Source organism: Bubalus kerabau, chromosome 5, assembly GCF_029407905.1.
Source record: "Bubalus kerabau isolate K-KA32 ecotype Philippines breed swamp buffalo chromosome 5, PCC_UOA_SB_1v2, whole genome shotgun sequence".
Taxonomy (NCBI): Eukaryota; Metazoa; Chordata; class Mammalia; order Artiodactyla; family Bovidae; genus Bubalus; species Bubalus kerabau.
In genome coordinates, this window is record NC_073628.1 from 54,152,912 (window position 1) to 54,178,213 (window position 25,302).

The 25,302-nt window shown below is 49.3% G+C and overlaps 2 pseudogenes; both read right to left on the reverse strand.

Moving 5' to 3' along the window:
* LOC129654223 (ankyrin repeat domain-containing protein 26-like) overlaps nt 1-9,280 on the reverse strand; it is a 131,225-nt pseudogene extending 121,945 nt beyond the window's left edge.
* Nucleotides 1-25,302, reverse strand: part of LOC129654224 (uncharacterized) — a 72,732-nt pseudogene that overhangs the window by 35,614 nt on the left and 11,816 nt on the right.

The following is a 25,302-nucleotide window of genomic DNA, read 5'->3' on the forward strand; positions in this document are numbered from 1 at the left end:
CCTGTTCAAATTCCACAGAAACCCTGAGATCGATGTCAGAAATGGAGAGGAACCCTGAGGTTCGCGCCTCAACTCGAGATGAGGCCCTATTCATCTGTGCAGCGATGCAAGAGGAATCCCGAGGTGCCCCTCGCAACTCGAAAGTAGATCTGACTTCCCTGAGGAAGCACGAGTGGGTCCCCCATGTCCCCATACAACTTGAGAGCAACCGTGAGCTTCCCACTACAACTCCACAAAACCATGGAATTCTCCCCTCCATGCGAGGTGAGGCCCTTTTATGCTGCAGTGTTTCCTAAGAAATCCCACGTTCCCTCTTGGAAGTAGAAAGGAAACTTGACACCCTTTATGAAACCTCAGAAGCTTCCTGAGATACCCATCCCCACTCCAGAGGAATGCTGAGTCTCCCAACAAAACCCAACAAGTGCCACTTTTTCCCCTCCTCAACTCGAAATGAGGGTCAAATCCCCTGCTTCTTCTGGAAGGGAATGCCGACATCCCCGTCGCACCTGAAGAGGAGGTTGGTCTCAAATTGAAACTGGAGAGGAACCTGGGGGTCTTGCCACAATTTGAGAGACACGGAGTTCCCCATCCACTCGAGATAAGGCCTGATTCCCCTGCACCGATTTGAACAGAACCCTGAGAATCAACTCACAACACAAAGGGAGGACTGATACCCCAATTCTAAATTCGAGAAAAACCCCAGATCCCCAATTCAACTCAATTGGAGGCCTGAAACCTCTTTTACACCTGGAGAGAAAAACAGAGTTCTATGCCTCAACACAGTTGAGACCTGAATTCCCATTTGAAACTGCAGACACACCCCGAGATCCACATCGGAACAGAAGAGGAAACATGAGGTTCCCGCCTGAACAGGAGATGAGGCCCTCTTCCATTGTACTGACACCAGAGGTATCACGAGAGGCCCATCTCAACACGAAAGGATTCCTGACTTCCCATAGGCACCATCAGAAGTTCACTGAGGTCACCGTCACAACTCGAGGGACCCCAAAATTTCCTGCCGCAACTCGATAAGGACCTCGAGATTCCCCCTTCATCGTGAATTGAGGCCCGATTCCCCTGCAGTGATTCGAGAGCAATCCCGCGTTCCCCATTTCAAATCTAATGGAGACTGGACTTCCCTGGGGCAACATGGGATGCTCCCTGAGTTCTCGGTTGTAACTTGAGCGAAACCCCAAACTTCCTGCCACAACTCAAGAAAAACAATGAGATTCCCTCATCATCGTGAGATGAAGCCCTTCTTTCTTGGAGGGCCTAGAGAGGAATCCCAAGTTCCCTCTGAAAACTCCATAGGAGTCTTGACTCCCTTAAGGCCACTTAAAGGGCCCCAGGAGATACCCATTGCAACTCGAGAGTAAAGTTCTTTGCTTTAACTCGAGACGAGACCCGACTCCCCAGGGGAACCTTGAAGGCAACCTGGAGATCCCTGTCCCCACTGGAGAGGAACATGGAGTTTCTGGACACAAGTCTATCTAAGGAATATTTACCCTGCAGTGACTTGGGAGGAATCCCGAGGTTCCCGTAAACTCAAAATGAGACCTGACTTCCATGAAGTAATATGAGCAGAATCTTGAGGCCCACGTCACAATTCGAGAGGGACCCCAAACTTCCCACCAAGCCTCGACGAAAACCACAGGATTCTCCCCTCAACGTGAGATGAGGCTCTTTCCCACTGCAGTGTCTTGCGAGAAATCACACGTTCCCTCTTGAAAATCTATACGGTACTCTACACCCTTTATGAAACTCAGAAGTTCCCCGACAATCCTGTCTCCACTTGAGAGTTACACCGAGTTTCCCGACACACCTCAATCTGAGCCCCTTTGCCCCTCCTCATCTCGAGATGAGGGGGTATTCCCCTGTTCTGTCTGGAAAGGAATCCCGACGTTCCTGTCACACTTCAAGAGGAGACTGGTCTCACATTGAAACTCGACAGGAACCCTCGTGGGTCGTGCCACAATCCCAAAGACACCGATTTCCCCATCCACTCGAGATAAGGCCGGATACTAATGGAACCCCGAGTACTGAGTCGCAACACCAAGGGGCACTGACACCCTGGTTGAATCCTTCATAAAAAGACACAGGTTACAAATCCAACTCGACAAGAGGCTTGACATCCCATTCACAACTCTAGAGGCAAGCCGAATTCCATGTCTCAATGCCGGGGTCCAGCCCCGGCTGATCCAGGGTATTCGAAGCAGGGATGGCATCAGCGAGGGTCAGGATACAGTAGCTTCAATTAGATATTAACTAGAGATGTAAAGAGTAATAGAATGAGGATAGCTCAGTGAGGAAATTCAGTGGAGAAAAGAGGCTGAATAAACTTCCAAAGCAGGGCATTTACGTCACCTACGAAGGCTGCAGGCGTTCTCCCATTCTCCCAAAAGAGAGGAGACACTAAGGCCTCCCCAGTCAGATCTTAGAAGCCCAGGCAAAATTAGTAGGCTTGACGAGCTTCCCCGCCTCAGAGGAAAAATTCAGCTAGAAGGTGAAAGAAAGAACGACATCTCAACAAAAGACGAAGCCTACCTCCCCTGTTCAAACTCCACAGAAACCTGAAATCGATGTCAGAAATGGAGAGGAACCCTAAGGTTCCTGCCTCAACTCAAGATGAGGCCCTATTCATCCCTGCAGCGACGGGATAGGAATCCCGAAGTGCCCCTCGGGTTCGAAAGCAGATCTGACTTCCCTGAGGAAACACGAGCGGGTCCCCCAGATCCCCATGCAACTCGAGAGGAACCCTAAGCTTCCCGCCACAACTCCACAAAAACCACGAAATTTTCCCCTCAACACAATATGAGGCCCTTTTACAATGCAGCGTTTCCCAAGAAATCCCATGTTCCCTTTTGGAACTCGAAAGGAAACTTGACACCCTTTATGAAACCCCAGAAGCTTCCCGAGATAGCCATCTCCACTCCAGAGGAATGCTGAGTTTCCCACCAAAACCCAGAAAGAGCCCCGTTTCCCCCTCTTCAACTCGAGATGTGGGTCAATTCCCATGCTTAATCTGGAAAGGAATGCCTAAGTCCCCGTCGCACCTCAAAAGGAGGTCGGTCTCTACGTGAAACTGGAGAGGACCTGGGGGTTTGCCACAAATCGAGAGACACGGATTTGCCCCTCCACTCCAGATGAGGCTGATTCCTTTGTACTGATTCGAATGGAACCCCGAGAATCAACTCACAACACGAAGGTAGGACTGATACCCTGGTTGCAAATTTGAGAAAAGCCCCAGGTCCCCAGTTCAACTCGACTGGAAGCCTGAAACCTCTTTTACAGCTCGAGAGGAAAGCAGAGTTCCATGCTTCAACATAACTCGAGACCTGACTCCCTGTTTGAAACTGCAGACACACACCGAGATCCACGTCAGAAAAGGAGAGGAACCCTGAGGGTCCCACCTCAACTCGAGATGAGGCCCTCTTCAATTGCACTGACCCCAGAGGAATCCTAAGAGTCCCCTCACAACTTGAAAGGATTCCTGACTTCCCATAGGCACCATGAGATGTTCCCTGAAGTCACCGTTGCAACTCGAGGGACCCCTAAGTTTCCTGCCGCAACATGAGAAAGACCTTGAGATTCCTGCTTTTCTGAGAATTGAGGCCCAATTCCCCTGCCGTGACTCGAGAGCAATCCCCCGTTCCTCAACACAACTCGAATGGAGACTGGACTTCTCTTGGGCAACACAGGAGGGTCCCTGAGTTTCCCGTCATAACTCGTGAGAAACCCCAAACTTCCCGCTGCAACTCGAGAAAAAACACGAGATTCTTCTGTCATCGCGAGATGAGGCCCTTCTTTTCCTGCAGGGCCTAGAGAGCAATCCCGAGTTCCCTCTCAAAACTCCACAGGAGGCTTGAATCCATTTAGGCCACTCAAGGGCTCCAGGAGATGCCCATTGCAACTCGAGAGGAGAGCAGAGTTCGTTCCTTCAACTCAAGACGAGGCCTGACTCCCCAGGTGAACTTTGAATGCAACCCAGAAATCCCTGTTGCCACTGGAGAGGAACACGGAGTTTGTGGACACAAGTCTATCTGAGGTATATTTCCCCTGAAGTGACTTGAGAGGAATCCAGAAGTGCTTGTCACAACTCAAAATGTGACCTGACTTCCCTGAGGCAATACGAGTGGACCCTGATCCATGTCGCAACACAAGAGGAACCCCAAACTTCCTGAGAAACCTCAAGGAAAACCACTGGATTCTCCCCTCAAAGCGAGAGGAGGCCCTTTCCCACTGCAGCATCTCAAAAGATATCCCACATACCCTCTTGAAATTCGAATCAGTACTCAACACCTTTATGCAATTCAAGAAGTTCCCCGACATACGCATCCCCACTTGAGAGGAATACCGAGTTCCCAGGCACACTTCATTCTGAGCTCTTTTGCCCCTCCTCATCTCAGGATGAGGGTCGATTCTCCTGCTTTGTCTGGAAAGGAATCCTGACATTCCGGTCACAAATTAAGAGGAGGCTGGTCTCACACTGAAACTCGACAGGAAACCCCGTGGGTCATGCCACAATCCCAAAGACATTGATTTCCCCATTCACTCGAGACAAGGCCTGATTCGAAAGGAACCCCAAGTACTGAGTCACAACACCAAGGGCCACTAACACCCCAGTTGCATCCTCCAGAAAAAGCCACAGGTTCCAAATGCAACTTGACAAGAGGCCTGAAACCCCATTCACAACTCGAGAGGGAAGTCGAGCTCCATGCCTCAAGACAAGATGAGGCCTGCCTCCCCTGTTCAAACTCCACAGAAACAGAGATCGATGTCAGAAATGGAGAGGAACCCTGAGGTTCATGCCTCAACTCGAGATGAGGCCCTCTTCATCCCTTCAGCAATGCAAGAGGAATCCCGAGGTGCCCCTCACAACTCAAAGGCAGATCTGACTTCCCTGAGGAAACACGAGCGGGTCCCCCAGGTCCCCATGCAACTTGAAAGTGACCCTAAGCTTCCCTCTACCTCTCCACAAAAACCATAGAATTCTCTCCTCCACGCGAGATGAAGCCCTTTTTCGCTGCAGTGTTTCCCAAGAAATCCCAAGTTCCCTCTTGGAAGTAGAAAGGGAAGTTGACAACCTTTATGAAATCCCAGAAGCTTCCCAAGATACCCGTCCCCACTCCAGAAGAACCCTGAGTTTCAGGCCACAACCCAAGAAGAGCCACTTTATACCCTCCTCAACTTCAAATGAGGGTCAATTCACCTGCTTCATCTGGAAGGGAATGCCAACGTTCCCGTCGCACCTCAAGAGGAGGCCAGTCTCAAGTTGAAACTGGAGAGGAACCCGTGGGTCTTGCCCCAATTTGAGAGACACGGAGTTCCCCATCCACTCGAGATAAGGCCTGATTCCCTTACACCGATTCGAACAGGACCCCGAGAATCAACTTACAACACAAAGGGAGGACTTATAACCCGATTCGAAATTCGAGAAAAGCCCCAGGTCCCAATTCAACTCCACTGGAGGCCTGAAACCTCTTTTACAGCTGGAAAGAAAAGCAGAGTTTCATGCCTCAACACAGTTGAGACCTGACTTCCCATTTGAAACTGCAGACACACCCCGAGATCCACATCATAACAGGAGAGGAACCCTGAGGTTCCCACCTGAACAGGAGATGAGGCCCTCTTCCATTGTACTGACACCAAAGGAATCCTAAGAGGCCCCTCCCAACACGAAAGGATTCCTGACTTCCCATAGGCACCATGAGAAGTTCCCTGAGGTCACCGTGGCTACTCAAGGGACCCCAAAGTTCCCTGCCGCAACTCAAGAAAAACTTCGAGATTCTCCCTTCAACGTGAATAGAGGCCCGATTCCCCTGCCATGACTCGAGAGAAATCCCGCTCTTCCCATCTCAAATCTAATGGAGATTGGACTTCCCTGGGGCAACACGGGAGGCTCAGTTGTTCCTGGTCGTATCTCTAGAGAAACCCCAAACTTCCCACCGCAACTCAAGAAAAACCATGAGATTCCTCCATCATCGCTAGATGAAGCCGTTCTTTCTTGGAGCGCCTAGAGAGGAATCCCGAGTTCCCTCTGAAAACTCCATAGGAGTCTTGACTCCCTTAAGGCCACTTAAAGGAGTCCGGGAGATACCCGTTGCAACTCGAGAGTAAAGTTCTTTGCTTCAACTCGAGACAAGGCCTGACTCCCCAGGGGAACCTTGAACACAACCCAAAGATCCCTGTCCCCACTGGAGAGGTACACGGAGTTTCTGGACACAAGTCTATCTAAGGAATATTTACCCTGCAGTGACTTGCGAGGAATCCCAAGGTTCCTGTCTCAACTCGAAATGAGACCTGACTTCCCTGAGGCAATACGAGCGGGATGCTGAGGTCAAAGTCGCAACTCGAGAGGAACACCAAACTTCACACCGAGCCTCTAGAAAAACCAAGGGATTCTCCCCTCAATGCGAGATGAGGCCCTTTCCCATTGCAGGGTCACAAGAGAACTCCCACGTTCCCTCTTGAAACTTGAAACGGTACTCGACACCCTTTATGAAACTCAAGAAGTTCCCCGACATACCCATCCCCACTTGAGAGGAACACCAAGTTTCCTGACACACCTCAATCTGAGCCCCTTTGCCCCTCCCCATCTCAAGATGAGGTTCAATTCCCCTGCTTTGTCTGGAAAGGAATGCTGACCTTCCCGTCGCACCTCAAGAGGAGGCTGGTCTCACATTGACACTTGAAAGGAAACCTCGTGGGTCATGCCACAATCCCAAAGACACCGATTTCCCCATCCACTCGAGATAAGGCCTGATTAGAATGGAACCCTGAGTACTGAGTCGCAACACCAAGGGGCACTGACACCCCAGTTGCATCCTCCATAAAACACCACAGGTTACAAAATCAACTCGACAAGAGGCTTGACACCCCATTCCTAACTCAAGAGGCAAGCCGAATTCCATGCCTCAACACAAGACGAGGCCTGCCTCCCCAGTTCAAACTCCACTGAAACCCCGAGATCAACGTCATAATTGGAGAGGAAACCTGAGGTTCTGGCCTCAACTCGAGATGAGGCACTATGCTCCTGCACCGACTGGAGAGGAATCCAGAGAGGCCCCTCGCAAATCGAATGGAGACTTGACTTTCCTAAGGCAACACGAGGGGTTTGAGGTCACCTTTGCAACTCGAGAGGAACCGCAAGTTTTCTGCAAGGAATCGAGAAACCCCAGGAGATTCTCCCCTCAACGCGAGATGAGGCCCCTTTCCGCTGCAGCATCTCAAGAGAAATCCCACCTTCCCTCTTGAGCCTCCAAAGGGTACTTGACACACTTTAGGCAACGCAAGAAGTTCCCCCGACAAATACGTCTCCACTCGAGAAGAACACTGAACTTCCCACCACAACTCAAGAAGAGCCCCAGTTTCCCCTCCTCATCACGAGATGAGGGTCCATTCCCTTGCTTCGTCTGCAAAGGAATCCCGACGTTCTGGTCACACCTCAGGAGGAGGCCAGTCTCACCTTGAAACTCCAGAGGAGCTCCAGGGGTCGTGCCACCATTTGAAAAGACCCTGATGTCTCCATCCACTCAAGATAAGGCCTCATTCCCCTGCAACGATGCGAATTTCACACCGAGGATCAACTCACGACACTAAGGGAGGACTGAGAGCCCCGTGGCACCTTTAGAAATAGACTCTGATCCATACCTCAACTCGACAGGTGGCCTGACACCCCTTTTCCAACTCGAGCAGGAAGAGGAGTTCCATGTCCCAACAAGAAAAGACATCTGACTCCCCAATGGAATCTCCATAGGGACCTCGAGATTCCTATCAGAGCTGGAGAGGAACCCTGAGTGTACCGCCTCAACTCGAGATGAAGTGTAGTCGCCTGCACCAACTCCAGAGGAATCCAGAGAGGCCCCTCACAACTCAAAAGGATTCCTGACTTCCCAGAGACAACATGAGAGGCTCTCTCAGGTCCCCGTGGAAACTTGAGGGAACCCACACTTCCTGCTGCAACTCGAGAAACAGCTTGGGAGTCCCTCTTCCATGTGAATTGAGGCCTGATTCCCCTGCCGTGACTCCAGAGCACACCCGTGCTCACCCTCGCAACTTGAAAGGAGACTTGACTTCCCTGAGGCAACACAAGAGGCTGCCTGAGTTCCCCGTGGTACCTGGAGAGGAATCCTAAGCCTCCTGCTGCAACTCGAGACAAACCACGAGATTCCTCCATCAACGCGAGATGAGGCCCTTTTCTCCTGCATCACCTTGAGAGTAATCCCGAGTTCTCTCTCAAAACTCGAGAGGAGGCTTAACTCCCTTCATGCAACTCAAGGGGGCCCAGAGATTCCCATCAAAACTTGAGATGAAAACCGAGTTTCCAACCACAACTCGAGAAGACCCCCGTGTGTCCCACCTGATCTGGAGATGAGGGCCCATTCCCTGCTTCAACTCAAGGGGAATCTCAACTTCCCCTAGAACCACAAGAGGAGGCCTGTGTCACCAATTGAATCTAGAGTGGAACCCCACGGATCCTGCCACAAGGAAAAATGATGCGGAGCTCCCACTCAACTCCAGATAAGTCCTGATTCCCCTGCACTGCATCCAATGAAACAATGAGTATCCTCTCACGACAGGATGGGAGGACTTTTGGCCCTGCCTATCCTCTTGAAAAAGCCCAAATTCCCTGCCTGAACTCGACCAGAGGCCTGACACACCTTGGACAACTCGAGAGGAATGCAGATTTCCATGCCTTGACACCAGACGAAGCCTGACTCCCTAGTTGCATCTTGATAAGAAGCCCGAGATCCCTGTTGCCACAGGAGAGGAACACTGAGTTTCCCAACTGAACTCTAGACATGGCCCTATTCGCGGGCAGTGACTCGAGAGGAATCCTGACGTGCCCATTGCAACTCGAAAAGAGACCTGACTTCACTGAGGCAACACAAGCAGGTCCCTGAGGTCCCCATCGCAACTCGAGAGGAACCCAAGTTTTTGGCCGCTACTCGAGAAAAACAACGAGATTATCCCCTCAACGCGAGATGAGGCCCTTTTCCAGAGCAGTGTCTCGAGAAAAATCCCATGTTCCCTCTTGAAACACGAAAGGGAACTTGACACCCTTGATACAACTCAGGAAGGTCCCCAAGATACCCATCCCCACTCGAGAGGAACACCGAGTTTCACACCACAACTCAAGAAGAGCCCCGTTTTCCCCTTCCTTAACTCGAGATGAGGGTTGATTCCCCTGCTTCGTCCAGAAAGGAATCCCGATGTTGCTGTTGCCCCTCAAGAGGAGGCCAGTCTCACCTTGAAACTCGGGCACATCCCCGGGAGTCATGCCTCAATTTGAAAAGACCCCGATTTCCCCAGCCATGCCAGGTAAGCCTGATTCCCCTGCACTGACTCGACTGGAACCCCAAGGATTGACTCAAAACACGAAGGGAGGTGTGACACCCCATGGCACCTAGAGAAAAAGCCCCAGACCCCTAGGTCCACTCGACAGGTAGCCTGACATCTCTTAGAAACCTCGAGAGGGAAGCAGAGTTCCATGTCTCCACACGAGACAAGGCCTGACTACCCTGTTGAGACTCTATAAGAACCCCGAGATCCATGTCAGAACTGGAGAGGAACCCTAAGGTTCCAGCATCAACTTGAGATGAGGCCGTACGCCTCTGCACCAACTAGAGAGGAATACCGAGAGGCCCCTCGCTAATCGAATGAAGACTTGACTTTGCTGAGGCAACATGAGAGGGTTTGAGGTCCCCATTGCAACTCGAGAGGAACCCCAAATTTCCAGCTGCGACTGGAGAAACCCCAGAGGATTCTACAGTCAATGCGAGATTTTGCCCCTTTCCACTGCATCATCTCGAGAGAAATCCCACCTTCCCTCTTGAGCCTCGAAAATGTACTTGACACCCTTTAGGCAACACAAGAAGTTCCCCGACATATCCGTCTCCACTCGAGAGGAACACCGAGCTTCTCACCACAATTCAAGAAGAGCCCCGGGTTCATATCCTCATCTCGAGATGAGGGTCCATTCCCCTGCTTCATCTGCAAAGGAATCCTGAGGTTCCCGTCGCACCTCAGGAGGAGGCCTGACTGACATTGAAACTCGAGAGGAACTCCAGGGGTCGTGCCACCCTACGAAAAGACCCTGATGTCCCCGTCCACTCGCGATAAGGCCTCATTCCCCTACAACGATGCGAATGTCACCCCGAAGATCAACTCACGACACTAAGGGAGGACTGAGGGCCCTGTGGCGCCTCTAGAAACAGCCCCTGATCCCTACCTCAACATGACAGGAGGCCTGACACCCCTTTTCCACCTCGAGTGGGAAGCGAAGTTCCATGCCCCAGCACTAGAGGACGTCTGCCTCCCCAGTGGAATCCCCATAGGGACCCGGAATTCCCTGTCAGAGCTGGAGAGGAACCCTGAGTTTCCCGTCTCAACTCAAGATGAGGCCCTAGTCGCCTGCACCAACGTGAGAGGAATCTCCAGAGGCCAATCACAACTCGATAGGATTCCTGACTTCCCAGAGACAACATGAGAGGCTCCCTCAGGTCCCCATGGCAACTTGAGGAAACCCACACTTCCTGACACAATTCAAGAAACACCTTGAGATTCCCCCTTCCATGCAAATTGAGGCCTGATTTCCCTGCTGTGACTCCAGATCACTCCCGAGCTTGCCCTTGCAACTTGAATGGAGACTTGACTTCCCTGAGTCAACACGAGAGGCTGCCTTAGTTCCCAGTGGTACCTGGAGAGGTTACCCAAGTCTCCCACCGTAACTCGAGACAAAGCACGAGATTTCCCCGTCAACGGGAGATGAGGCCTTTTTTTTTCCTGCAGTGCCTCGAAAGCAATCCTGAGTTTCCTCTCAAAACTCGAGAGGAGGCTTGACTCCCTTCATGGAACTCAAGGGGGCCCAGAGATCCCTGTCACAACTCGAAATGAAAGCCAATTTTCCACCACAACTCGAGAAGAGCCCCATGTGTCCCACCTCATCTGGAGATGAGGGCCCATTTCCTGCTTCAACTCAAGAGGAATCCCAACTTCCCTTCGCACCACAAGAGGAGGCCTGTGTCACCAATTGAATCTTGAGTGTATCTGGTGGATCCTGTTGCAAGGAAAAAGGACGCCGAGCTCCCACTCAGTTCCAGATAAGTTTTAATTCCCCTGCATCGGCTCCAATGGAACACTGAGTATCCTCTCACGACAGAATGGGAGGCCTGTCGGCCCTGCCTATCCTCTTGAAAAAGCCCAAATTCCCCGCCTGAACTTGACCGGAGGCCTGACACCCCTTTGACAACTCGAGAGGAATGCAGAGTTCCATGCCTCAAAACCAGACGAGGCCTGACTCCCTAGTTGAACTTTGATAGGAAGCCCTAGATCCCTGTCGCCGTGGGAGAAAAACACTGAGTTTCCCTACTGAACTCTACACACGGCCCTATTCGCGGGCAGCAACTCGAGAGGAATCCTGACATGCCACTCGCAACTCAAAAAGAGACCTGACTTCACTGAGGCAACACGAGCGGGTCCCTGAGGTTCCCGTCGCAACTCGAGAGAAACCCAAGCTTCGCGCAGCATCTCGAGGAAAACCACAAGATTCTCCTCTCAACACAAGATAAGGCCCTTTTCCAGAGCAGTGTCTCGAGAGAAACCCCACGTTCCCTCTTGAAATGTGAAATGGTACTTGAAAACCCTTGATGCAACTCAGGAAGGTCCCCGAGATACTAGTCCCCACTTGAGAGGAACACCGAGTTTCACATCACAACTCAAGAAGAGCCCCATTTCCTGCCTCCTCAACTCGAGATGCGGGTCGATGCCCCTGCTTCATCGGAAAAGGAATCCCAACGTTGCCATTGCCTCGCAAGAGGAGGCCAGTCTCATCTTGAAACTTGAGCACATCCCCGGGAGTCGTGCCTCAATTCAAAAAGACCCCGATTTCCCCAGCCACTCCAGGTAAGCCTGATTCCCCTGCACTGACTCGACTGGAACCCCGAGGATCAACTCAAAACACGAAGAGAGGTGTGACAGCCCCATGGCACCTTGAGAAAAAGCCCTAGACCCCTAGGTCCACTCAACAGGAAGCCTGACACCTTTCAAACCTCGAGAGGGAAGCAGAGTTCCATGTCTCCACATGAGACAAGGCCTGACTCCCCTGTTGAGACTCCTTAGGAACCCGGAGATTCATGTCAGAACTGGAGAGGAACCCTAAGGTTCCAGCATCAACTCGAGATGAGGCCGTATGCCCCTGCACAGACTAGAGAGGAATCCTGAGAGGCCCCTCGCAACTCATATGGAGACTTGACTTTGCTGAGGCAACATGAGCAGGTTTGAGGTCCTGGTCGCAACTCGAGAGGAACCCCAAATTTTCTGTCACGACTGGAGAAACCCCAGGAGATTCTCCGCTCAACCTGAGATGAGGCCCCTTTCCACTGCACCATCTTAAGAGAAATCCCACCTTCCCTCATGAGCCTCGAAAGGGTACTTGGCACCCTTTAGTCAACTCAAGAAGTTCCCCAACAAACCCGTCTCCACTGGAGAGAAACACCGAGCTTCCTGCCACAACTCAAGAAGAGCCCCGGTTTCCCGTCCTCATCTCGAGATGAGGGTCCATTTCCCTTCTTCATCTGCAAAGGAATCCTGACGTTGCCATCGCACCTTTGGAGGATGCCAGTCTCACCTTGAAACTCGAGAGGAACTCCAGGGGTCGTGCCACTGATTGAAAAGACCCCGATGTCCTCGTCCACTCGAGATATGGCCTCATTCACCTGAAAAGATGTGAATGTCACCCTGAGTATCAACTCACGACATGAAGGGAGGACTGAGAGCCCCGTGGCACTTCTAGAATTAGCCCATGATCCCTACCTCAACTTGACAGGAGGCCTCACACCCCTTTTCCACTTCGAGCAGGAAGCAGAGTTCCATGCACCAACACGAGATGACATATGACTCCTCAGTGGAATCTCCATAGGGACCCTGAGATCCTTGTCAGAACTGGAGAGGAACCTTAAGTTTCCCGCCTCATCTCGAGATGAGGCCCTAGTTGCCTGCACCAACTCGAAAAGAATCCCGAGAGGCCCCTCACAACTTGAAAGGATTCCTGACTTCCCAGAGACAACATGAGAGGCTCTCTCAGGTCCCCGTGGAAACTCGAGGGAACCCACACTTCCTGCCGAAACTCAGAAACACCTTTAGATTCCCACTTCCATGCAAATTGAGGCCTGATTCCCCTGCCGTGACTCCAGAGCACCCCCATGCTCGCCCTCGCAACTCGAATGGAGACTTGACTTCCCAGAGGCAACACTAGAGGCTGCCTGAGTTCCCCGTGGTACCTGGAGAGGAATCCCAAGCCTCCCGCCGCAACTCAAGACAAACCACGAGATTCCCCAGTTAACACGAGATGAGGCCCTTTTCTCCTGCAGCACCTCGAGAGCAATCCCGAGTTCCCTCTCAAAACTCGAGAGGAGGCTTGACTCCCTTCATGCAATTCAAGGGGGCCCAGAGACCCAGTCACAACTCGAGATGAAACCTGAGTTTCACACCACAAGTCGAAAAGAGCCCCGTGTGACCCACCTCATCTGGAGATGAGGGCCCATCCCCTGCTTCAACTCAAGAGGAATGCCAGCTTCCCCTCACACCACAAGAGGAGGTCTGTGTCACCAACTGAGTCTCGAGTGGAACCCCGTGGATCCTGCCACAAGGAAAAAGGGAAAGGACTCCCGATGTTGCTGTTGCCCCTCAAGAGGAGGCTGGTCTAACCTTGAAACTCGAGTGCATCCCAGGAGACATACCTCAATTGGAAAAGACCCCGATTTCCCCAGCCACTCCAGATAAGCCTGATTCCCCTGCACTGACTCGACTTGAACCCCGAGGACTGACTCAAAACACGAAGGGAGGTGTGACAGTCCCATGGCTCCTCGAGAAAAAGCCCCAGATGCCTAGGTCCACTAGACAGGAAGCCTGACACCTCTTTGAAATCTCGAGAGGGAAGCAGAGTTCCAAGTCTCCACACGAGACGAGGCCTGATCCCCTGTTGAAACTCCATTGGAACCCCGAGATCCATGTCAGAACTGGAGAGGAATCCTGAGGTTCCAGCCTCAACTCGAGATGAGGCCATATGCCCCTGCACCGACTGCAGAGGAATCCCAAGAGGCCCCTCACAACTCAAATGGTGAGTTGACTTTCCTGAGGCAAAACGAGCGGCTTTGAGGTCCCCGTCGCAACTCGAGAGCAATCCAAAGTTTTCTGCCACGACTCAAGAAACCCCAGGAGATTCTCCACTCAACGCGAGATGAGGCCCCTTTCCACTGCAGCATCTAGAGGGAAATTCAACCTTCCCTTTTGAGCCTCAAAAGGGTACTTGACAACCTTTTGGCAACTCAAGAAGTTTCCCGACATGCCCGACTCCACTCAAGAGGAACACCAAGTTTCCCGCCACAACTCAAGAAGAGTCCCAGTTTCCCCTCCTCATTTCCGGATAAGGGTCCATTCCCCTGCTTAATTTGCAAAGGAATCCCGATATTGCCGTCGCACTTCAGGAGGAGGCTGGTCTCACCTTGAAACTGGAGAGGAACTCCAGGGGTCGTGCCACCGTTCGAAAAGACCCCGATGTCCCCGTCCACTCAAGATATGGCCTTATTCCCCTTCTACGACGCGAATGTCACCCCAAGTATCACCTCATGACATGAAGGGAGGACTGAGAGACCCGTGGCGCCTCTAGAAATAGCCCCTGATCCCTACTTCAACAAGACAGGAGGCCTGATACCCCTTTTCCTCCTCAAGCGGGAAGCGGAGTTCCACGCCCCAACATGAGACGACGTCTGCTTCCCCAGTGGAATCTCCATAGGACCCCGAGATCCCTGTAAGAGCTGAGGAGGAACCCTTAGTATCACACCTCAATTTGAGATGAGGCCCTAGTCACCTGCACCAACTGGAGAGGAATCCCCAGAGGCCCCTTACGACATGAAAGGATTCCTGACTTCCCAGAGACAACATGAGAGGCTCCCTCAGGTCCCCGTTGGACTTCGAGGGAACCCACACTTCCTGCCGCAACTCAAGAAACCCTTAAGATTCCCCCTTCCATGTGAATTGAAGCCTGATACCCTGCCTTGACTCCAGATCACTCCCGCACTCACCCTCGCAACTCAAATGGCAACTTGACTCCCTGAGAAAACACGAGAGGATGCCTGAGTTCCCCATGGTACCTGGAAAGGAATCTCAAGCCTCCTGCCACAACTCGAGAGAAACAACGAGATTCCCCCATCATCGCCAGATGAGGACCTTCTTTTCCTTCAGGGCCTAAAGAGCAATCCTTAGTTCCCTCTCAAAGCTCCATAGGAGGCTTGACTCCCTTTAGGCCACTCAAAGGGCTCCAGGAGATACCGGTCGCAACTGGAGAGGAGAGCAGAGTGCTTTGCTTCAACTCGAGATGAGGCCTGACTCCCCAGGTGAACCTTGAACGCAACCCTGAGATCGCTGTCGCCACTGGAAAGGAACACGGAGTTTCTGGACACAAGTCTAGGTGAGGCCTATTTCCCATGCAGTGACTTGCGAGGAATCCCATGGTGCCCATCACAACTCGAAATCAGAACTGACTTCCCTGAGGTAATATGAGCAGGACCCTGAGGTCCACATCGCAACTTGATAGGAGCCCCAAACTTCCTGCTAAGCCTCGAGGAAAACTATGGGATTCTCCCCTCAACGCGAAATGAGGCCCTTTCCCACTGCAGCATCTCGAGAGAAATCCCATGTTCCCTCTTGAGCCTCGAAACGGTACTCAACACCCTTTATGCAACTCAAGAAGTTCCCCGACATACCCCACTCAAGAGGAACACTGATTATCTGGGCCCAACTCAATCTGAGCCCCTTTGCCCCTCCTCATCTTGAGATGAGGGTCGATTCCCCTGCTTCGTCTGGAAAGGAATGCCAATGTCCCTGTCGCCCCTCAAGAGGAGGCTGGTCTCAACTTGAAACTAGAGAGGAACATGGCAGTCTTGCCACAATTCAAAAGACATGGATTTCCCCATCCACTCGAGATAAGGCCTGATTCCCTTGCACCAATTCGAATGGAACCCTGAGCATCAACTCACAACATGAAAGGAGGACTGATACCCTGGTTGCAAATTTGAGAAAAGCCCCAGGTCCCCGGTTCAACTCGACTGGAGGCCTGAAACCTCTTTTACAGCTCGAGAGGAAAGCAGAGTTCTATGCCTCAACACAAGTCGAGACCTGACTCCCTGTTTGAAACTGCAGACACACCCCGAGATTCATGTCAAAACAGGAGAGGAACCCTGAGGTTTCCGCCTCAACTCGAGATGAGGCCCTCTTCTATTGCACTCACCCCAGAGGAATCCCGAGAGGCCCCTCATAAAGTGAAAGGATTCCTGACTTCCCATAGGCACCATGAGAAGCTCCCTGAGGTCACCGTCGCAACTCGAGGGATCCCAAAGTTTCCTCCCACAAATCGGGAAAGACCTCAAGATTCCCCCTTCAATGCAAATTGAGGCCCTATTCCCCTGCTGTGACTCGAGAAGAATCCCGTGCTTCCCCTCGCAACTCGAAGGCAGACTGGACTTCCCTGGGGCAACACGAGAGGCTCCCTGATTTCCCCATCATAACTCGATAGAAACCCCAAACTTCTGGCCGCAACTCAAGAAAAACCACGAGATTCCCCAGTCCTCACCAGATAAGGCCCTTCTTTTCCTGCAGGACCTAAAGAGCAATCCCGAGTTCCCTCTCAAAGCTCCATAGGAGGCTTGACTTCCTTTAGGCCACTCAAAGGGCTCCAGGAGTACTGGTCGCAACTGGAGAGGAGAGCAGAGTGCTTAGCTCCAACTCAAGACAAGGCTTGACTCCCCAGGTGAACCTTGAATGCAACCCAGAGATCCCTGTCGCCACTGGAGAGGAACACGGAGTTTCTGGACACAAGTCTAGATGAGACCTATTTCCCCTGCGGTGACTTGCATGGAATCCCATGGTGCCCATCACAACTCGAAATGAGACCTGACTTCCCTGAGGTAATACGAGCGGGACCCTGAGGTCCACGTCACAACTTGATAGGAACCCCAAACTTCCCACCAAGCCTTGAGGGAAACCAAGGGATTCTCCCCTAAACGCGAGATGAGGCCCTTTCCCACTGCAGCATCTCAAGAGAAGTCCCACATTCCCTCTTGAAACTCGAAACGGTACTCGACACCCTTTATGAAACTCAAGAAGTTCCCCGACATACCCATCCCCACTCAAAAGGAACACCGACTTTCCTGGCACACCTCAATCTGAGCCCCTTTGCCCCTCCTCATCTCGAGATGAGGGTCGATTCCTCTGCTTTGTCTAGAAAGGAATCCCGAAGTTCCCGTCGCACCTCAAGAGGAGGCTGGTCTCACATTGAAACTCGACAGGAACCCTCGTGGGTCATGCCACAATGCCAAAGACACCGATTTCCCCATCCGCTTGAGATAAGGCTTATGCCCCTGCACTGATTCCAGTGGAACCCCAAGTATCATGAATAAATATGAATAAACATTAAAACCATTTTCAGTGAAAAATATCCATATAGAAAAGGCCACACAGATCCCATATTCACCGTGTCTGCTTTAAATCCATCAAGTTTGCCCAAATCACTGAAAATCTCAGTAATACTCTTAAAAAGAAAAAAAAAATGGATGGGAAGAAAAGATATATTCATATAATTGAACAATTGCTGAAATGCAAGTGGGGCTGTGGATTACATTATACTGTACAAACCATATGATTTCCTGATTTTGGAGATTATGTGCAGGTTTTGCTGGAGCATGCACCCATTTTGGATAAAACACATAGAGTATTTCAGATGATGTGGCAAATGCAAGCACTTTGTCCCATTGCTAGGTGTTTTCTGTACATTTTAAATTCCCAGAAAGTAAATTATGTCTTAAAACAAACAAGTTAATACTGTAAAAGAAAATCAGATTAGACAGGCACGAAACTTTCCTATAGAGGTCAAGACTTACCCAGATGAAGTTCAAGGGAAGCTGTGATTGATGCTCACTGCCCTTGAAGGAGTCCACATGGAATGAAGAAGTACTGTGGGAAGTCTATTAGTAACCACCATGCCTTGGGTCCTCTGGATGACCTGTTGCAGGAGAAACAGATTTTACAAATAAAAGTTTCCCCATAACTTCACAAACAGTTGTTAGACTACATTCAGTAAAGTTGAATAATTTCCAATCAATTTACAATCATATAAAATACTACAATGTACAATCCCAGTCAATATACAAAAATCATTTGTGTTTCTATACACTAATAACAATCAGAAACAAAAATTAAGAAAATCCCACTTATTATTGCATCCAAAAGAATAAAACATCTAGCAACAAACTTAATCAAGGACATAAAAGACCAGTAGTCAGAAAGCTAGAAAGCACTAATAAAGAAACCAAAGAAAACACAAATAAACAGAAAACTATTCCACGCTCATGCACTGGAACAATGAGGAATGAAAATGTCCATTCCAACCAAAGCCATCAAGAAATACACTGACTGCAATCACAAAATAATATTCAATAGCCTTTTTCACAGAAATAGAAATATTCCTAATATTAGGCTGCTAATATTGAACAGGACTTTAAACGGCCAAGAAAACTCTGATAAAGAAGAACACAACTGGAGGTATCTTCCTCTCTGACTTCAAACTACATCACAGACCTGTAGTAACTACCACAGTGAGGAACTGGCAGGAACACAAACACATGGAATCCAGGAAAGAATAGAGAGCCCAGGAATGAACCCACATGTACCTGGTCAGTTCATGAAAATCAAACCAGGAACAAGTGAAGAGGAAAGGACAGTCTTCCTAAGAAACACTGACAGGAAAACTGGCCACCTACTCGGAAGGACATCAGTGAAGGTCATCCTCTAGATCATCTAACAGAAATTAAACAGAAAACCCGCCATTTTGCATATGGAGCTCTTTCCCCCCCTGAGTCCTGAGACGGACCTCCGGTCAGTGCTCAGCTGGACATAGGAAACGTTTACTTCATCGTCATTTTTCCCTCCTGCAGCGCCACCCTGCTGGCGGGCACTGAGGCAACCCCGCTCCTCTCAGCCGGGACGCAGCCCCGTTACCCAGGAGCCCGAGCCCTGAGGGCCCTGAGGAGACAAAACTGCCGCCAGCTGGTCACCCAGCCCAGTCTGAAGGCAAAGCGTCCTGCGCCCGTGGGACAGAGGGGTTTTTGGCGCCCCCTGCGGGCCGCCAGAGAAGAGCGGGCAGCCCCGCGCTCACAGACCTCAGAGGGCTCACCCAGAAGCAGCTCTGCTGTGAGCACTCAGACTGGAAACCCAAACTGAAACGGAGCAAAATAGCTCCATGACCCTCCTCAAAACATGGCTAAAGAACAATCAGAGCCTGTATCAAATGCAGCCATAAAAAGGAACACATTTGAGTCAGTTCTAATGAAGAGGATGAACCTAGAGCGTATTAAACAAGCAAGTCAGTCAGAAAGAGAAAAACATGGAATCGAGAAAGATGGGTCTGATTAATCTGTTCACATAGCAGCAACGGAGATGCAGACATAGAGAACAGACTTACGGACAAGGGTGGGGAACAAGAGGGAGAGGGTGAGATGAATGGAGAGAGCAGCGTGGATGCATGTACACCAAAATTTGTAAATAGACAACCAGTGGAGATTTGCTGTATGACTCAGGGAACTCAAACTGGGGCTCTACAATAACCTAGCTAGAAAGGTGGGGATGGATGGGATGTGGGAGGGAGATTCAAGAGTGAGGGGACACACGTACACCTATGGTTAATTCATGTGGATGTATGACAAATCAAACCAATATTGTAAATCAATGATCAATCAACTAAAAATAAATAACTGTCAAAAAAAAGTGAAATGAACAGAAAAAAAACTTTGCAACTAACACCATAATTCAATTTAAAAAACTATACAATTTTAGAGAACAACAAAAGATCTACATGACCTTTGGTCTGGTGATGAGTTATAACACAACAAAAAATCCAACTTACCAAATTAGGAATATAAATTATTTAAAACATTGACTTTTACAATTTTATACATTTACTCTGTGAAGGACCTTATTCAAGAGAACCAAAAGACAAACTGTTAAATGAACCACTGACCACCCACCCTTGCCAGGCAACAGAGAAGAGAAAACACTTGCAGGAGTCATCTTACAACAGGAGGTCCTAGTAAGGAAAAAGGAACTAACAAGATACCACCAACCAGGATTCTGGAGAGGTCAAAAAGAGATGAGAGACTGCAACCCAGAGGTCCTACCAACTTCCCAGGACCCTCCTCGCTGGAATCCATCTCGGCTGAGTGATGTGTGTGCCCCCAGGAAGGATCCTGATTCAGAATGACTGGCAAGAGACAAACCAGAAACTAACCCAATGACCATAAACCCTGAGATGGTGAGCCACGTGGCAGAGCAGTTCTCTCCGTTTCCCTCACCCTCCTGCCTTCTGCCCTGACAGCCCTTCCCAATGAAGTCTCTCACTTGGACAGCACTCCTCTCCTCAAACAATTTGTTTCCAAATGTCAGACAAGAATCCACTCTCAAGCCCTGGAAGGGATCCTCCTTCCTTCATCAAAACCACAATCCAGGAGAAAATATCTTCCAAATGCTACCTTGTAGAGAAGGCAGTGGCACCCCCTCCAGTATTCTGGCCTCAGAAATCCCAGGGACAGAGATGCTTGGTGGGCTACAGTCCAACAGCAGGGCACTTCTGAGGGGAGGAAACAGTCCCAGGGAAGCTGAGGCGCTTGCCAAAGGCCCCAGAGCTTTGGATGGCACAGCCAGAACTGTGGCTGAGGACTCCCAGTGGCCAGGCCTCTTGATCCTGGCCTCTCTCACCAGGTACATGTGTGGAAAACTAGAATCAAAAATATGCCTGAGGGCTTCCCTGGTGACTCCGTGGTAAAGAATCCGCTTGCCAGTGCTGGAGATGCAGGTGGGATCCTTGCTATGGGAAGATCCCACATGCTATGGAGCCCATGTGCCACAACTGCTGAGCCTGTGCTCTAGATCCTGGAAGACACAATGCCAAGCTCACATACTGCAACCACTGAAGCCCGTGAGCTTGTGCCCCACAAGAGGAGCCACTGCAGTGAGAAGCCTGCACACCACTAGTTATGGCCCACGCTCACCCAAACTAGGGAAAAGCCCACACACAAAGACCCAACACAGCCAAAAATAAATACAATTGTTTTCCTTAAAAATGCATATCTGACAAAGAATCTCTACTCAAATTGTCCAAGAACACTAGAGCAAACAAGCCCATTCATAATTGGTAAAGATTGAAATAGACACCTGGCCACGGAGGGTATGCTGATAGTAAACTATCCTACAGAAACATACTCAAGATACTGGTGGGATGCATGCACAGCCCCCTTTGGAAGACAGTATAACAGTTTTTTTTCAGTAACCACATGGGACAAGCACTGAATTCTATACATGACAAGTGATGGAAGCCAGGTATCTTACCATTGGAATGGGAAGTTATGGAGAAACAAAAGGAAAGGTTCCAAGATCCATGGAGACATCATCACAAATTACCTTTAACTGAATATGTTCAAAGGTAAGCTGGAATACATGTATATATTTCCTAATATTGTCAGCTGAGCATATTTAGCTCCTACATGTATGTTTTGCATATCATTCTCTAATGAAAGGGAACAGGAAATGTCCCTGGTGGTCTGGTGGTAAAGGATCTGCCTACCAATGCAGGGAACACGGGTTCAATCCCTGGTGCTAGAAGATTCCACATGCCCAGGGGGCAACTAAGCCCCCATACAACTACTGAAGTACTTACATGCTCCAGAGCTCAAAGTTCTGCAACCAGAGAAACTGGTGCAAGGAGAATCCATGGCACGGCCACTAGAGGGCAGCCTCTGCTCACTACAACTAGACATCTAGCAACGAAGACCCAGCATAGTCAAAAATAATTCAATGTTAAAAAAAAAAATAAAAGGACAGAAGTTCTTTGAATTAATGACTGAGATTAGGGGTGAGGCAGTACATATATGAGACAGGATAATCTTAAAGTATGAGAAAGTAAAGAAAGTAAAGACAACTATCAAGCTGTCCAAACTGATAAAAATGAATGATTACACAGTTTTATCTGTATACATTAGCAAATAATAATCTGAAAAGGAATTAAAAAAAAAACAACTCCCTTTTAATAATGTCAACATTAATAAAATACTTTGCCATGGATGTAATGAGGATGACAAGACTGGCACACTGGAAATTATACACAATTGCTGAAAAAATATCCTGAATACATGTATAGATATCCCGTAGCAATGGAAAGACTTAAGATGGCAATACCATGGAATGCATCTTCAATCTGAAATGAAGATCCAATATGACTTGATCACTCAGAGCTTTTGTGTCATAAGGTTTTCTTAAAGTATAAAAGAGACAGAGAAAGCTGCTGATATAGACTTCAGATGGTTGCAGTAAGAATACCCCCTGCTGGTCTTTAGCCAGATATTATACAGCCACTGCTAAGTCACTTGAGTCGTGTCCGACTCTGTGCGACCCCATAGACGGCAGCCCACTAGGCTTCCCGTCCCTGGGATTCTCCAGGCAAGAACATTGGACTGGGTTGCCATTTCCTTCTCCAATGCATGAAAGTGAAAAATGAAAGTGAAGTTGCTCAGTCATGTCCGACTCTAGCGAACCCATGGACCAGCCTACCAGGCTCCTCTGTCCTTGGGATTTTCTAGGCAAAAGTACTGGAGTGGGGTGCCATTTCCTTCTCCAATACAGCCACTAGCAGTCTGCTAAGGAAAGAAAGGCAATGTCTCAGAGAATGGCACCACGCCCCTCACCCACAACATGCATTGAGATAACATTGGTAGCAGGTGAGTCATCCTGGGCCATAAAATGATTGACATGAGTTTTGAAGAAAGGCAGATTTCCAGGCAAATATATTGTTTCATTAACATAGATTAGGAGAACAAGGTATGAGTAAGACATACTGGTTTGTCAAGTCAGTTCTGAGCCTTTAGGGGGAACCAACCTGAAGACAGTCTAGCGGAAATACGTAGTATATTAACATAGCTTAAGACAAACATTTCCTTACGAAAAAATGCATTGCTTAGCTCAAGGTTTGAGAAAAGTTAAGTTCAGGTGGAGCCATGAATCATCATGGCAACACAGAATTTTCAGAGAAACATCCTTTTAAATTTGTATGGAGAAGGGGAAAAAATGTAATACTAGTTTGTTTCCTCCGCTGCTTAAGAGACATAGAAAAAAAATCTGACACTTGCAGCCTATTCCCTCTGTCTGGAGACCCCCAGCCTTCCTGCCTATTACTCTCTCGGGGCCTTTAGGAAGCAATACACAAGCTGAAAATAGCATACACGTGGAATGACAAGGGACTCCAAAGAGCCAGAACCATCATGTAGGTCTGCAGTTTTAAGGTCCTCTGGTATGCTGTGCTAAGTCGCTTTAGTCACGTCTAACTGTCAAAGCCTGCCAGGCTCCCCTGTCCATGGGAATTTTCCAGGCAAGAATACTGGAGTGGGTTGCCCTGCCCTCCTCCAGGGAATCTTCCCAACCCAGGGATCGGATTCCTGCATTGGCAGGGAGGTTCTTTACCACTAGCACCACCTGGGGCAAAAGTGCCTAAACCGAGATCAGGGAAACCCAGTTAGAAGGGACTCAGAGGAAAGGAAGTGAGGGAAGGAGACTCTTAGTCACACTCAGAGAAACCCAGTAGGTAGTTCTGCAGGTTGAAGAGGGGAGGAAGCAGGCTGGAGCTGTGTAAAAGATGAAAGAGGGAACTAAAGCAGGGGCCCCCAACCTCGAGGATCTAATGCCTGATGATCTGAGGTGGGGCTGATGAAATCATACTAGAAATAAGTGTTTGGTCACTCAGCTGTGTCCAACCCTTTGTAGCCCACCAGGCTCCTCAGTCCATTGAATTCTTCAGGCAAGAATACTGGAGTGAGCTGTCATTTCCTTCAGGAGATCTTCCCGACCCAGGGACTGAACCCACATCTCCCGCACTGTGGGCAGACTCTTTACCAAGGGAGCCAACAGGGAAAAAAAAAAAAATAGAAATAGAGTGCACAATAAATGGACTGCACTTGAAACATCCCAAAAGCTTCCCCCACCCCTGTCTGTCAAAAAATTGTCTTCCAAAAAAACTCCCGAGGTCAAGGAAGGAACTTCAAGTGTACTCGACTGTCCCAGGTTGCTGGCTTAGGGAGATGCTGAAGTAGGGATGTCCCAAGAGGTAGAACCTCCCTTGCGTGGGGTCCTCAACAGACCTCCGATAGCCTTGGTGATGAAGGGAGAGATTTGTTTCATTTTTTTTTTAATATCCTTATGGGATAAACTTAAAACTTAGAAATTCTCTTACAGTCTTCCTAATAAAATGTTTTATTTCTTTACTGATCTGTAAAGTACCAACTGTGACAATCACTGTTCTAATATACCTCATAGTGTTGCTGACACTATTGGTATAATTATGTGAAATTGAACTTATTCAATAAAAATGATGAAGCATCTGCCCTGTGCCCAGCACTTTCCAAGGGTTGGAGAGTACAATGAAAATACTCCATAAGATGCACAGCTGGTAGGCACATTCTTTAAAAAAGACTTTTACATTTCCACCAATAGTTTATTCTCAATGTCAACACTTGCCAATTAATGACCATGCTGGGTGGGAAGCTCATTAAAAACCCAGGAGCCAGGGTTCCTGGAAGGATATCCCATTCTCCCTTGGACAGTCCTCCACCCTCTCTGGCTCTCAGTTTCCTCATCTGCAAAATCATGGACAACTGACTATAATTCATCCCTGGAACCCAAGTCTATTGAGGGGGAGGGGGAAATATTACTCCAAGGCCTGTATAAGAGACCAGATTGAAAGAAAATATGTCATTGCTGGGTTTTAGTCAGACAGATACAATGAAGGAAGGAGCCCCTGGCCCTGCAGGATTTGCCTAGGGGTCTAGTCTGGGAAATTCTTACACATCAGGAGATGGATCCAAGCTGGATTTCCACCAACAAGAATATCCATACAAAGGACAAGCCTGCATAGCTCTGTGCCCATCAGCCACAGGAAGAGACTGTCTCCAGACAGTCAGCAGTATTTACAAGTGACCTCCTAAGGCCTTCACCAAACTACAGGGGCACTTCTTGGTTTTCTGTTTCCCTCACTTTTCTGACTCTCTTCTTAAAAAAACACACATTTCTTCATAGAATGCCACAGTGGAAGGAAAATAGGCCTTCAATTTTTAGACCTCAATTTGCAAAGAATTTGGAGCTTGTTTTTTTTTTGTTTGTTTGTTTTTTTAATTAAAGCACCACATAATTTAAAAATTTTACACATTCTAA